Raw genomic sequence first — 15,569 nt, 5'->3', positions numbered from 1 at the left:
CTTCTTGAGTCACCTTCTTAATTTCTGAGAGTCAGGACTCCTCATCCTTTCTGAGAGTCAGGACTCCTCATCTAATAGCTCTGTGCTTCTCTGTCGTTTCTGACAATCAATTCCAGGTATCCCAAATGAATATGGGGAAGTCAACATAAAAATAGGCCTAAGACTCTCTCAGCTTATCTAACTTTTATCAGCCACCACACCTGTTTTCCTGACTTTGTAAAACTAAATCCTACCCGGCAGACTCTTATTACAAGAAGCTGGAAAATAGAGACAGATTCTGTACTAATACTTTTAACTAAAGGTATTTTTGTTACGAAGATTTTCTTTACAGAAAAAAAGAGAAGAGGATACATAGGATTAGGGGGAAGAGAAGAGTCTGCCTGAAATCTAGTGGTCATTTATGCTTCAATCGTCTGACCTCATCAACTTGACCGCTTTGACTTGTGAATTGAGCACTTACTTTACGGACCCAGTTTTCATGCATCCTGGTGAAGATTCATTCATTTGCCGGATGCGTGTACATATACATAGATTTTGAAACCACACTGAAACCATGAGGTCTGCCAGTTGCTTTATCATCCTGATCTGAGCAAACTTTCTCTGAATTACAAGCATCTGAATTACCAAATCCTACGGCATTAATAATTTTATTTTTAAATTATTCAAAAATTCTGCATAACATCCTTAAAGTAGGTGAAGACACAAATCATCTTTGGCTTCCTGTTGCAAACAAAAGACTTTCCCCAAAGAAATGGCCAAACAAATGTCGTGAATGGAGGGTGGTTCCCGAGGTCTCTGTGATGGCACGACTCCCTATCACACAACCCACTACAGTCCAGGTCTCACTCTCCAAAGGCAAGGTGAAGATCCAGTTAGCAGCTCAATTATTGTAAATGCTATTCTTTATGATAAAATCCAGTGCATCAAAGAATGTAGATGGCCTTGGGGATGGTTGTGAGGAGAAGTGACCTGTGCGAATTCCTCTTGGAGAGATTTAGGTGAATACTGCCACCTATTGATAGGTGAACCATATGCCACAAATTCTTACTCTGACCTAACAGGGTGCTAATACTTACCAGAACAGATCTCCATATTCAGTTGGCCAAAACCTTTCAACAGCCCTAAGTTCAAAATTCTGTACGTATTTGTGATGAAAAATAGCTACATTATACTAATTTAAAGTTACTCACAAACTGTATTTCTGGGAGGAGGCAAAGGAGAGAGGTACAAATGCTTTGAGCTTCATTGTCAGAGGTCTGGGTTTGAGTCTCAGCTCAGCCCCCAAATGCACAGAAACCAGTTTATTAATCTCTTTGAGCCTTAGTTTCCTCACCAGTAAAAAGCGGATAGTCCTCTTCGCAGAGAGGGAGAATGCAGTGCCGGTGCTGCACGCCACACGGGAGGGGTCGAATGAATGGCAGTATTTGTTCCTCCATTTCCACCATGCTGTTGAAATTAACTATTGGTGATGCAGTGATTGGTAGTATGACAAAGCAGATTGCACCTCCGTCTCTGGTGAACTCTTCGCAGTTCAATTATCCTTTGGCAATGCTACTTGTCTCATATAGTATCTTTGACATTCAAAATTAGGACAGTGTGAACATAAATATTAGAACCGTAAGTGTGCCGATTGAGAAAATGAGGATAAATGGGCTTCATTACCAAACGTCTCCTGACTGCCCGAGAGGATATATGGGGCTGAGCAGATAAAGAATTATGATAAAACTTTGGAGCCGAGTATAAATGGGGCTTTGTGACCTGCTGGACAGGGTTGAGGCTTAGGACCAGACCTAGGAGGTTCACATTCCTTCCCCGGCATGGTGTGGGGGATCCCGGGCTCACGCAGACAATAGGGGATTCATAGTTTGAGAATTCTTATGATGACTGAAAGGAGGGTGGCAGGCAGAACAAGAAGACTTTTCAGAAGCTCAGACCCTGATTATCACATCGGTGCTACAGCCCAGCGAGAGGCTGCTGAGAGGCGGCATGAAGCCGTTCTTGGAAAGCTTTCAGTGAAGTGTTTGTAACCTCCTTAAGAGAATCCCATTTCTCAAAAATCCAGCACTGGAAAATCTCACATGATTAGTTCAGATAAACACTCTGTCATCAAATCACAGCAGAAGTCACACGGCCCATCTCTTTTTGAAGAGTCTTTCTGAACGTCATGAGTCTAGTCTCCAAGACTTAGGCAGGGCCGGTGGGGGTGGGGGGGCAAGAGAGTTTCTCGGGATATTTTGGGACCTTTACTTTTAGTCTGAAAGGTCAGCTGGTGCTTAAAACAAAATAATCAAGAAATAGCACGCCTATGAACAGTCTGCACCCTTTGAAAAGGTCTGCTTTAGACAATAGCCGCTGCCCTCCCCCACCGCCGCTTCCTTTTTTCTTCGGGGCTTAGTAATTGAGAGGGAGGAGGAGGAAGAGTTTTACATTCATGACTAACAACTTCACGCATAATAAGCATGTTCAGATACACCCTGGGGTGTTAGGTTTTTGGAATTTTTTTTTTTTTTTGGTCTCCTTTTGAGCAGCTTTTGATAAGTAGCACATTTTATTTTTGAAAAAAGAATCAGAGCTGTTCCTGAGTGGCCGCGCCCTGAGGAAGGTCAGGAGATTAGGGAGCGGAAGCAGGCTGGCCAGACTCTTTGCTGACCGGAGTAAGGGACTGCTGCTTTCTTCCCATAATTTAATTTTGAAACTCCGATGAAAAGGCACCCCCCCCCCCAAAAAAAAAAAATCTTTGCTGAAAAAAAGAGTGAAAAATTGTTAGAAAAAGGTCATCAAAAAGCGATCAATTTAAATTTATGTCTTACAAACTAACCACATAGAACTAACCACAGGGCAGACATGCATTTGCGGTGATATATGAACATTCTCAAAATAAGGACATGGTTTTGCAGGAGAGAGTGGACATTGCTAGCCTCTGATGTTGGTGGGCTTTGGCCTTATTTCACAAGTATCCTGAAATTCTCAACGTGGCACTTCACAAATCAGAGGAGAGTACAAAAGGGGCCTTTGAAGTAACTGGCCCCACTCCCTCACTTGCCAAGTCAGAAAGCTGAGACCTGGTGGATAGGAAATAACTTACCCAAGGTCACTCAGCCAGTGAGATGCATCTCCAGGACTCAAACTCCTCACCGCCAGCTAGACTTTCTTCCACCAAGCTCCACAACTCTGAGATAGGAAGTCCGGCACCGGGAAGTCCTCTTTCTGGGGAGACTCTGTGTCTGTTCCCTTGCAGATGGCCCTGCGTGTTGCCAGGGGTAGTTGGTCCACCACAGCCTGAACTGACCTCTCTGGCCACTATTGAATGGCTTCTTCAGAGCAGTCCAGGCACTTTCCACATGGCTGCAAGGACTTGGCCTCTTGCTCTTGCCTCTACCTTCACAAGATGCACAGACCATGTCATGAATGCCTACATTAGCCCTGTGTTTGTGCACCCGCATCCTTGGTGTCACCATCATCTGCTGTCACACAAGTTAAAACGTTCAAGCCATCTTCAGCTTCTTGCTTATTCCCTCTCCCATCTTCCTTCACTCTCAGCTGCACCGCTGACTGACAGGTCCTCCTCCAGAGTGTGCCCGACGGTCAGCTTCTGTTTTCCAGTTCCACAGGCCCTGGCCATCCACATCTTCCTGCTTCCTGGCTCTCCCCACTTCAGTTCTCGGGCCTCAGTGGCTAGACCAGAGGGAGCTTAATCCTCGGCGCTGCCATTCTCCTGCCCAAATCCCTGTCACCTCTAGGAAAAATGTCCAAACTCTAACATCAAATTCATACATACCCTGATCCCACCCCAACCTATTTCTGCAGCTGGAATTCTATTAGATCTTACCCTCCACATGTACTCCAGCCCAGCTGGATTACTTGTCCTTCCCTAAACATTGTAGGAATTCTGTGCATCAACTCCATTTCCTTCTCTTCTGTTCAACCCCTAGAGGTCTTCATTCTGCCAGATCAGTGCAAACGGGAACTTCTCTGTGAATCTTCCCTAAGCATCTAGGAAGGAAGTACTGATTCTCTCTCCCTAAAGAGAGCCCTTTTATCGTTGAAAAGAGACCTCTTCATCTTTGGTCCCCGCCTCATCATAGTGCTTTATCCGGCGCTTTGCATAAAGAAGGTGTTTTTCTTAATACTGACTGAGCACTTAACTCTAGAGACACCAGGCCAGGCAGTGTGATGGCTAAAGAAAGAAGATACAGGTGAGCTAAAATGTAATCCCTGTCTTCAGAGGAGCTTGAATTAGTGAGACATGTTCACAAATAACCTAAGCAAGTGAGCTAACTCTGGGGGTGGAATTGGGTGGAGGGGAAGTGCTGAGTGTGGAACAAACATTCTCAGCGTTCCAGATGAGAACACGGGTATTATGATGTGGAGGGTGGGGTGGTGGGGGGAGGCGGAGGAAAAGAAACACAAAGCTGTTTTTAAATTCTATCTCTGTGCTGTGGTCATTATTAGAGTCCTGTCTCGGCCTGGCCAATGTAATCCATTCTTCCACAATACCAGAGTAATATTCCTAAAGTGCAACTCTGATCGTGTCTTTTAAAGATTTTGTTTGTCAGAGGGAGAGAAAGAGAGAGAGAGAGAGAGAGCGCGCACACAAGCAGGACGAGCACCAGAGTGGGAGGAGGAAGCAGGCTCTCCGCTAAGCAGGGAGCCCGACGTGGGGCTCGATTCCAGGACCCTGGGATCATGACCTGAGCTGAAGGCAAACGCTTAACTGACTGAGCCACCCAGGCACCTAAGACTGATCATTTAACTCCCTGTTCAAATATTTGCTATTGAATGTATCAAGCATCAAATAACTGCAGGCTTATGCTTGGCATTATGGGCAATACTAGTCTATAGAGAGGAAATGACGGCTGGGAAACAGCTGGAAAACAAAAAGCAAGAACATGCCCTGAAAGTGCTGGAGGCCAGGGGACAAAATAAGTGTGTGATCACTCTGGGCTGAGATGAATCGAGAAGAAATAATTAGAGGAGGTGAGACTTCACTGGATGGCCAGTTGGCAAGAAAAATTTAGATGGCACTAAGGGAACTTTAGGGCCCCTTTCAATTGTAAGACCACTATTAGTCTTTGAAATGGTTTATTCATTCAACAGATACATGCTAAGCACTTCAACCAAACACTCTCTAAATATTTATCGAATGCCTTCTATGTGCCAGGAATTCTGCTAGCCTGGAAATAGAGCAGTGAATAGGAGACTTCACACTTAAACTCTTAGAGCAAAATAGGGATGGCTAATGTAAAGCAAGTAAGTGGAACAAAATGTGATAGATATCATGAAGGGCAAGAAGGTGCTCTAGGACCGCAGAATGGGGAGCCTAACAGCCCAAGGGCCAGAAGAGTATCATGGAGGGGTGATGTTTAAGCCAAGACTCTAGCGCTGTACATGAGTTATCCAGACAAAAGGGACCGAGTGTTGGGGCAGAAGAATATCATATGCAGGATTCTGGAATTGAGAGATAGAATGGCATGTCCAAGGATCTGAAAGACATCTAAAAAGGCTAACATGGAGGGTGAGTAGGAAGGGGGCAAGAAATTAGGCTACAGAGGTAGGCAGAGCCAAATTACAGGGAATTTTGCTAGTTCTCATTGATAAGCTTTTTGGTAACATTAAAATATTTAGCACAATGTGACACAAGTACTGAGTACTTAATAAACTTAAGTACTGTTTGTTAAGAGTGGATTGAGGAATGAATGGATGAATGAGTGCAGTGGACAAGAGATGCATAACATGACTAGTCTTGGGCATTTGCTCCTGGAAGCGATGGCGCCATTACTAAAGCTTCATCCCCTTAGGTTTGCACAGCAGATTGAATCATGACCCCTCGGAGGCAGCCCCTAACCTTAGTAGAATGACTCAGTCACCTGGCTTTCCCCAGCAGACAGAATTTAAGTAAATCTGCATTAAAGTAAAAGTTTGTTTAGAGATAAGGATAAAGTTTTACCTGGCGATCATTTAGGCTTAAGCTGCAAAGGGGTAGCCTGACTCTTTCTTAATCCTTGTTGAAAAAATAGCCTTCTGAACCTCAAGGGCATGAATATTGCCAAATTAGATTATTCATAGCAATGCTTCCATGGACAAATAAGTCAAAGGAGAGGGAGAGGGAAAAAAAAATATTCCAAAGAGAGATTTTGCCTTTCGAATGAGAAAAGAAAAAGTAAGACAATTGTGAAAAGCTAAGCTGCGCCCCTCTATGGGAGATTTTATGAGTCACGGAGTTTCGCCTCAGATCCCAACTCCAGAGCAGACACTTGTCTAGGACGAGTCAGCCGCCAGAATGAAATGCTGTCTCTAGGAAGGGGAAGATTTTTAGGAACACAAGATGCCATTCCCAGGATTCTAATTAATTACCAGGCCAAAAGACTAACACTCCACCCTCTTGTTTATAACTAAGACTTTCTCCTGATTTGCTACAAAGTTGAATTCAAAATTTGGGAGTTGATTTGGCTCTCAGTATAAATAACATACCAGAGTCAGTGCCTAGTAGAAGGGTCCAAAACTATTTCTGAAGTCATCATAGCAGCTAAGCTTTCAATTGGCAGAGAGAGAATCTGAAGAGATCTTTAGAAAGATTCTTAATGCTGTTGCTAGGGACGTCTGTGTGTGTGTGTATCTGTGTGCTGGGGGGAGGGGAGCTGTTAATATGTGCTCTCAATCAGCAATGTCTCCCTAACATAAAAGCAGCCTGTGAAGGTCATTTGCCATTTTATTTCAGAGAGAAACATGAAAACTGCTTAAATAAGTGGCTTTCTAGGAAATTCGTTCTCTGTGTTTCATAAGGCATAACGTCATTAAAGGAGCCAGGTGCACCGGTACGTAGCCGGCATGAAAGGAGCACTGGAATCTTCCTCCTAAGACTGAGCCTCCTCATGTCTTAAGTCCGAGATACGCAGACTACTTCCTCAGAACCTGCTCAGGCGAAAACTCTAGCAATGCTTGAGCAGTTCCGACCAGATTGGAAGCTTTCTTACCTCTTGCTGGGAGCTTGTAAAGGATTGCACAGGTGCCTTAGGTGGGGGAATGCGGTGGCCACCTGTGTGCTGCTCATCCCAGGGAGCTGTGGGAGTAAGGGGGCGTCTGGTCCCAGGAGAGCTGTCGATCATTTGCAGTCACAGATTGCTGGATGGGCTCTTGGATGCCAGACGATATTTCTTTGCCTGCAGTTGATAGAGTGCAAAACTAACTGACTGCCTCGCTGCCCCTCTGCTCATCCTTGAGTGACAGCCAGTTCTGATTCTGGCTTGTTTGCCATGAAGCTTGTCCCTACGTGCCGTTCCTAATGGACCTCACCAACACAATAGGCTAAAGACACACTGAAGTCATGGCATCCTTCTACTACATGCACAAGAGATTGAGAAATCAAGCCTTCTCAGGGTTGCAGTCCTGAGAATACACCTAGATTCGAGCCAAGCTGTTTTCCTCTCCCCTTTCCTCCCCATGCATCATTTGCTCTTTTATTTTGCAGCAAGAGTAGCTTAGTGATCATGGACTTCAGCTCTTGCCTGAACTGATCCTGTTCGCATTTTATTCTTTACACAGAATAGGAAGGAGGTTCGCTTGCTTTGCGCGGAGGCTGAGCCACAGGAGAAAGCAAAGCCAATGTGATTTATTGAATGAAAGCGCTGGACAATTACCAACAACTTGTTCCTCTGCTGCCTCAAACAACCTAAACTGGTAAGTAAAATTTATTTTTGTCTTTCTTCATATGAATGTGGGGCTTTCTAATTCACTGATTATTTTTTAAATAATGTTGTGTGTTGCTGCGGTTTAAATGATATAAAAAAATGTGCATCTTCCAAAGTTAGCTGCAGGCAGTCCATGAAGAACACACACAAGCACAAACACGTCCATGTGGAAAGGTGAGAATGGGGGTGGGGAAGCCCCATTTCTGATAATTAGGCATTTTATTTGTAGCAAGCTTGAGGACATTATGTGCTTGCCAAACAGATTAACAAGAGCTATGAAAAATAGAATATTCTTTTGTTGTATCAGATCATTTCCCAGTCGGGTTCCTGAGTACCTAAAAAATACCTGTTGGATTAGGTAAAGGTGGATCCCATCGTGCTGATAATCCTAAATGTAAACCCAGGCATCTTGTCTTTAATCTAGCTAGACATGCAGAGTGGGCTACCAGCATTCTGTCCATCCTGGGTGAGCGTGCCCATACACAGCATCGTGACTGTGATGTTGAGGTACCTGCTGAGGACATACAGTGGACACGCATGCAAACCCTTGCTTGATCCACCTTGACTTCTGTACCCATATGCCTTACATCCTTTCTTTTATTCTATGAAGACACATGGTCGATAGGGCATACCAGGTTCAAAGTGGGATATTGTAAGGGTCTTATTACCCTTGCTGGTCCTTGGCTCTGCCAAGGCCACTGGGAGTACCACTTATAATCAAGTCTGATTTTGCTTCTCTGCTGGGACACAAAATCCCTGTACTCACTTGATTTCTTCCTGTCCTAGATGAGATGCAAGCCAACCTCTGCAGAGGGGAAAGGTGAATGGAGCAAGCTATTGCTTTTCCCACCACCACTGCCACTATCATGACTTCTTCGTCTTTTCTTTGCCTGGCTACTGCAAGGCATTAGGGCCTCACCAATCCATTTCTGGTTGGTTCGGAATCCATATAAATGTTATATAGAGTTTACTATCTTTGGTGCACTCTATATGCAGTGTATCTCTGGCCTTTCAGTTGGAGTTGTGGCCTTGGATGCTGACAAAGATGGATGATGGTAGAATAGTAAACAGCATGCTTTTCTAAATAAAAACCAAAGTTAGGAAATCTGAGAGATGGGCAAAATTTTGCAGAGTAGAAAGGATCCCAGACCACTCAATAATCAGAGCAGGGTCATTCTCCCATGTGATTTGGCTATTTCACAAACGATGGCATTCTAACAAGAAGGAGATGGAATTGCCTAATGGTTAGAGATATCAGGATAGCAAGGCACCTCTACTCATTCCCAAACTGTGTGCCTTTAGCAAACCCCTTACTTTCCCTGGATCTCTGTTCTTCCTTTTTTTTCCCCCTTTCCTGATTGTTTCAAAGAAGACATGCTAAGTTCACTTAGTTTATCCATGAGGTACTACTTAAAGCTTTCCAATTAAAGATGGAATAGGGAGTCAAGATCATTGTTCACACACGGCAATCCAGAGACCAGGCATCAGAAACCTGTGGATGAGGGTTTATATGGGGTGTTGATTCCTCATCAGAGGGATACAGGGCACTCTGAAGGAAGCATGATCATCCTCAGGGGATTAGAAAGGGGGAATAGAACTGAAAAATGGCATTTAAAAAAAAAAACTTCAAATAAATAGGTTATGTAAATAATTTTTATCAATACTAGTCAGTAATAACTAACTTTATATACTTAAGACACCACGATACTGAAGATCTTAAATTTTTTGAAATGAACATTTTGAGAGGAGTTAGTTCAAGGATAAGTAGAACCTCTTCATAGAATTTATGTTCAAATTACCCCCCTACCCATGCATATGGAATTAGTAGCTGTAAATGTACTATGATTTATTTGAGGAATTCTGGAAGACTCATTGGCCAACAGAATTGTCCCATCTCTAGGATTAAGGTACCTGAAATTCTTTCATCAAGGATTCAGTTAAATATTGCTGTCTTTTAGAAAACAAATATTCTTAGGAGGAATAACAAATTAAGACACTCATAGCTTATCATAAGTGAATGTATTAAGTTCAGGGAAAACCCAAAGGATGTTGCCTTAATGTTATATTAATTCTTCTGCTTTCTATTTATTTCATACCTGTTTCTAAGAACTTCTCTTATAATGACCACTTCACTCTTTTTTTTAAGATTTATTTATTTATTTATTAGAGTGCACACATGCTAACCAGAGGGCAGGGGTGAAGAGTAGGGGTGGGGGAGGAGGAGAGAATCTCAGGCAGACTCCCTCTGAATGCAGAGCCCGATATGGGGCTTGATCTCACCAACCTGAGATCACGACCTGAGCCGAAACCAAGAGTTTGACGCACAACCCACTGAACCACCCAAGTGCCCTTTTATTCTTTCACTCTTGATCAGAAAATTAAGTAGCCTTAGGACAAGCTATTTCCTTCTTTTTATGGGATGCTTGACTTAGATGGTTTTCCTCTAGACCATTGAGAGTCACACGTAGAAAGCTAAACTCACCATCTTTCCCCTTTTAGATCCACTCGTCCCCCTACATTTCTCCTCTTTTCCTAATTATTGGTGGAACCATTTGGCATCTAGTCAACTAAGCAGAGCTAACAAAAGCTATCCTCAGGTTTCCTAACTCCTTATATCTCTACATCCAATCACTAACCAAGTTTGGTCTATCTTACTTTCTCCCTCTTTTTAATCTGCCTAGCCCTCTCCATCCCCATTGTCACATGCTGGAGTTGAAGTCACCAGCTCTCATGGGGACTTATTCAGGGGCCTTATATTTGGTTGTGCCTGTCACTGGTCCCCTTCAAACCACCCTCTGGATATTACCAGAGTGATTCTCCAAAAATGCAAATCTCAGCCTTTCTCTAGTGCTTCCCTCCTGTGAACAGGTTGAAATCTATTGTCCTTCATAATGGTATGCAAAACCCTTGATGGCCTAGCCCTGCTATCTTTCCAGACTTCTTTCCCAAGGTCCTAGTGTGAAGGTTGAAATATCCTTTGGAAGTGTCAGAGCCCAAAAGAATTCCATTAGAGCCCCTGTGGACATCAGCCCGCCAGCAATACTATGACATGTCCTAACCTGAGCTCTTATATCTGGAATGCCCTTTCCTTTCCTTCCTGCTCGTTGATTCCTCATTCATTGTTCAAAATGTTGCTCAGTCATCAACATTTCTAACTCATTCCCCCATACCCTCTTCTCCCATGACATCTACTGTCACTCATCCCTCTATACTATATCTTGCTTTAAACATTTGAGAGCACTGTTGAAAGGCTAAGCTCTCAAATCATCTCTCAAATCCATATTGCCTCCATTTGAATTTCAGATCTGCCCTCTTAGTAGTTCCCTAATTCCCTACTACATAAGGTGGGGATAACAGTTGTCCTTACTTCACAAGGCTATTTTGGGATTCAGAGAGCTGATGCACATAAAGGTATTATTCTGAAGAGTGCCTGACTCAGAAAGTGCTATAGAAGTAAAAGCCACTATCATTATTCCATAATTTTACATATCACACTATTTCAAACATACATACATACACTTGTGTAACTGTCTTCCTCGTTAGTCTGTGAACTTGTTGGGGTACAGGTAGGGTAATCAACTTGCCTGGGGTTTTCCCAGATTTAGCACTAAAAGTCCTGCATCCTGAGTACCCCCTCAGTCCCAGGCAAACCAAGATAGTCGGTCACTCTATGGCTATATCTTACTCACCCCTGAAGTCCCAGGGTCTGTCACAGGATACATAGGTTACCAAGTTGATCACCCAAAGGGTTTATCGAATTACAGAACCAAAATTAATTGTCTTTTCACCTTCTTCCTCATAAATATCCTTTTAAACTTCAAAAATAAGTCTTCTTCCTACTGTGAAGTCACCACTGACATTTGGAAACTTATCACTGAACAACTGAATATATTTTTTTAAATGCACAGGAACCTGAAAGGCTGCTTCCGCCCTGTTACATATTATCAGTGTAACAGTATCAGCCACTCCTTAGCAATCAAAGACATACCTGTCATGGTGAGAGTGGGTGGGGAATAGGAGAAGGGTCACACTTTGTTTTCTGTCTAGTGACAGGCAGGTTGAAGTGTAAAGGTCCGTAGTTCACATCATAGCCTGAAGAGCAATCTTGTCCCAGTCAGAAATGTTCCCTTCGCTGAAGGTATCTGTCTACCCAGCTGTCAAGAATGGCTAGAGTTACTGTTTCTAATATGCTTTGTCTTACAACTGCTCCTCATCCAAACTGGCTCAGATCTTTTTTCACAATACGAATATGATAAGAAAGTCCCACAGCCAAACTCCTCTGAAAAAGGGACTCTGGATGTGCCACAACTCATAACAAGGACAGGATCTTCTCTTTAGAATCAAGGTCTAGGAAGAAACTGGCAGAGAGCCAGACCAAGCACCCTCAGGCAGAATAATAGCAGAATTGCTAAGAGCATGGACCTTGGAGTCAGATTCAATCCTGCCTCCTCCATTTACTGGCTATAGAATCTTAGATAAACTACCTAACTTCTCCAGGCCTCAGTGTCCCTGCTTGCCAATGATGGTATAAGGATAGTCCCAACTTTCTCATAGGGCTATTATTATATTTTGTCTTTGCCTTGAAAGTAAAACCCGAGGCAAAGCCAATTGTGAATGTTCTGTTGGGTACTGGGAGACACAACCTCAGGGCATTAAGAATGGAGCCATCATGGTAAAAGGGAAATGAGTAGAGAAAGAAAGGAACACAAATATAGGTGGTTTGTAACTGAACTAGCCAAGGCTTCACGAGAAAATACATCTAGGGGTTTGTTTGTGTGTGATTGCTTCTAAGAAGCCCTCAAAACAGTCCATAAAGGAAGAATGGAGAAGAAACCATCTGAGGGCTACTTCCGGTCCCCTGCCTCGCCTTGGTCCAGTTTTCACATTTCCAGATAGTGACCCAGTCCCTCATGGTAGCCATGAGTAAAGCTGGAGCCTCCTTCCGTGGGTCTGGTCGGGTCAGAGCTGTTGCAGCTACTGTCACAGCAAGCATGGTGGGGGCCATGCCAGAACCCACCCTTCACTTGATACCTGTGTTTGGAGACAGGAAAATTGTGGCAGCCAAGGCTATCTACTAGAGCAAGCAGCCAGAACCCAGGGAATAGGTGGTTTTAAAGTAAATCTGGGGAAGCTCCACTCTCCACAGATTATTTTTGCCATCTTGGGTCTGGATTCTCCAGGCTACTATCACTCTTTCCTTAAAGCTTGGTCCAGGTGTATTAAAAGTGTAGCTGGGATTATGCTGTAATAAAGAATTGAAATTTTTAATTTTCATAAAGTGTAATTCATCAATTTGTTTTATGGTTTGTGCTCTCTGTGCCTCTCCTAAGAAATCATTGTCTTATTCAAGTTCACAAAGATTTTCTCCTGTGTTTTTTTCTGGAAGTTTTACAGTGTGAGCTTTTGCAGTTTGGTCTCTAATCTATTTCATTTCAAGTTAATTTTTTATATATGGTATGAAGGAGGGGTTGAGATTTTGTTTTTGCATACAGATATTTCATTGTCCCAGCACTAGTTGTTGGAAAACTTCTTCCCTATTGAATTACCTTGACATCTTTGTCAAAAATCAGTCCATCAAATATGTGCATACTATTTCTAGACTCTCTGTTTGGTTTCATTTAATCTGTATGTCTGTCTTTATGCCACAGTCTTTATCTGGAGAGCTATCTTTATACCAGTACCACAGATCTTGATCACCATGACTTTATAGCAAGTCTTGAAATCAGATAGTGTAAGCTTTACAACTTTTTTTTTTCTTTTTCAAAGTTGTTTTGGCTATTTTAGATCCTTCCATTTTTATAAAAATTTCAGAATCAGCTTTTTGATTTCTTAAAAAAAAAACAAAAACAAAACAAAAACTGCTACATTGGGACTGCATTGAATCTAGCGTTAAGTTTGGAAGAATTAACATTTTAACAATATTGATTCTTCTGATCTGATCCATAAAGAAAGTATACACCTCTGTTTATCTAGGTTTTCTTTAATTTTACTCATTAATGTCATGTAGTTTCAAGTGTACAAGTTTTGCTTTCATTTTGTTTATTGCTAGGTAGATTTTTATAGATTTCTTAGACTATTCTACAAAATGCTTATGTCATCTGCAAATGAAGGCTTGCTTTCTTTCCAGTGTTTATGCCTTATTTTTCTTGCCTTGCTACTCTAGCTAGAATGCCCAGTATAATAGAAGACAGGAATGGACATCCACGCCTTGTTACTAATCCTAGGAGGAATCTCTTGGTCTTTAATAGTTAAGTATAATGTTGTCTGCAGATTTTTGTAGATTGTCTTTATCAGGTTGAGGAAGTTCCCTTATATTCCTGGAAGCTTTTTTTTTTTTTTTTTTTAATGAACAGATGTGGAATAATGTCAAATGCTTCTTTGTTTGCCTCTGTTAAGATGACCATATGATTTTTTTTATTCTGTTAATGAAATGAATTACATTGATGAGCAGTTGAATGTTATACATAACCCTGCTTTCCTGGAATAAACCCTACTTGATTGTGATGTATTATCCTTTATGTATATTGCTGGATTTTATTCGCTAACATCATGTTGAGCTTTTTTGCTTCTGTTTTTATGATAGACATTGAGCAGTAGTTTTCTTTTCTTGTAATGCCTGTTTTCTGGTATTGGGATCAGGGCAATGCTAGCCTCAAAAATGAAACCAAATTTTTGGAAGAGTTTTGTGTAGAATTGGTATTTTTTTTTTCTTAAATGTCTGGCAGGCTGTAACATTTAACATGACCTTTATTAAATATTGTGGGAGAAAAGAAACTATTAGGATGGAAAAAGAAAGTATAAAACTAGAGACTAGCTTTCCCATACAGGTTCTTTTCCTGTCTCCTAAATTCTGGCCTTGTAGCTGTATTGCAGAGAACAGCCCACCTTCGATCAACAGATCTGTTTGCTCTTCTCTTTGGAGCTCAGGTCCCCTAAAGCCTCTGTGAATGAAGAAAAGAAAAAATACATTTATTTCCTTAGAGAAACTCCAAGAGTTTTTCCTTATTTACATAATGCCTAAAAATTGATTAATAGGATATACCCATCCAACAGAATACTACTCAGCAATAAAAAGTGAAGAACTACTGTTAGACATAACAATGTAGGTGAATCTCAAGATAATTAAGCCGAGTTAAAGAAGGCATATTAAAGAAAAGAGAGAGTGCATAGTGATTATTCCATTTGTATGACATTCTAGAAAAGGAAGCCTTTCTAGAAAGCAGCAAGCAATAGTTGCCTGAGAGCAGCAGGCTGGAAATAAGTATTTTTTGAACATCTGTTTCTTTCAGGCACTTTGCTAAATAATTCGTATATATTGTCTCATTTAAGACTCTAATATTCTTTTTAGACATGATTTTTATAATTGAGATAAGGAATACTGGTAATGATAAGGAAATTGAAGGTTAGGGACAGTAAATAATTTGCCCAATGTCATGCAGTTAATAGGTAGAAGAGCCAAACCCAAAGTTAGATCAGCCTTATATCAAAGTCCCTACCTTTTTTTTAAGGTTTATTCATTTATTTGGGAGAGAGACAACACGAGTGGGAAGGGCAGAGGGACAAGGGGACAGAATCTCAAGCAAGCGCCCTGCTGAGTGTGAAAGCTGATGCAGGACTCCATCTCACAACCCTGAGATTGTGACCTGAGCCTAAATCAAAGAGTTACTCACCCCACCAAATGAGCCACCCAGGCACCCCAAAGTCCCTACTTTTAATACTGTGCGTAAAACTTATCATGATTATCTGAGGTTGAAGAATGGAGTAAAATATAACCATAGATCTCAGCGTGTTTCAGTAAAAGTGGCTAACAAGGAATGCCCTCTGAAGAGTGACATCCCAGACTTAACACAAGGAAAACAATTTCCCTGCCAGTTCTCCTCC

The 15,569-nt window shown here is 42.0% G+C and overlaps 1 protein-coding gene across 1 annotated transcript in view; it reads left to right on the top strand.

Annotated features, from left to right (window-relative positions):
* The window catches only part of ANKFN1 (ankyrin repeat and fibronectin type III domain containing 1), a 405,557-nt gene that overhangs the window by 239,363 nt on the left and 150,625 nt on the right, over window positions 1-15,569 (top strand). Inside the window, exon 3 of the mRNA XM_032872010.1 lies at window positions 7,543-7,677. The gene's annotated coding sequence lies outside the window, so the exon portion shown is untranslated. The remainder of the gene's footprint in view (window positions 1-7,542; window positions 7,678-15,569) is intronic.

This window comes from Lontra canadensis, unplaced genomic scaffold (assembly GCF_010015895.1).
Source record: "Lontra canadensis isolate GAN:19392208 unplaced genomic scaffold, GSC_riverotter_1.0 scaffold43, whole genome shotgun sequence".
NCBI lineage: Eukaryota > Metazoa > Chordata > Mammalia > Carnivora > Mustelidae > Lontra > Lontra canadensis.
The sequence above is the reverse complement of the archived record's forward strand: the minus strand, read 5'-3'. Positions and strand labels throughout refer to the sequence as shown.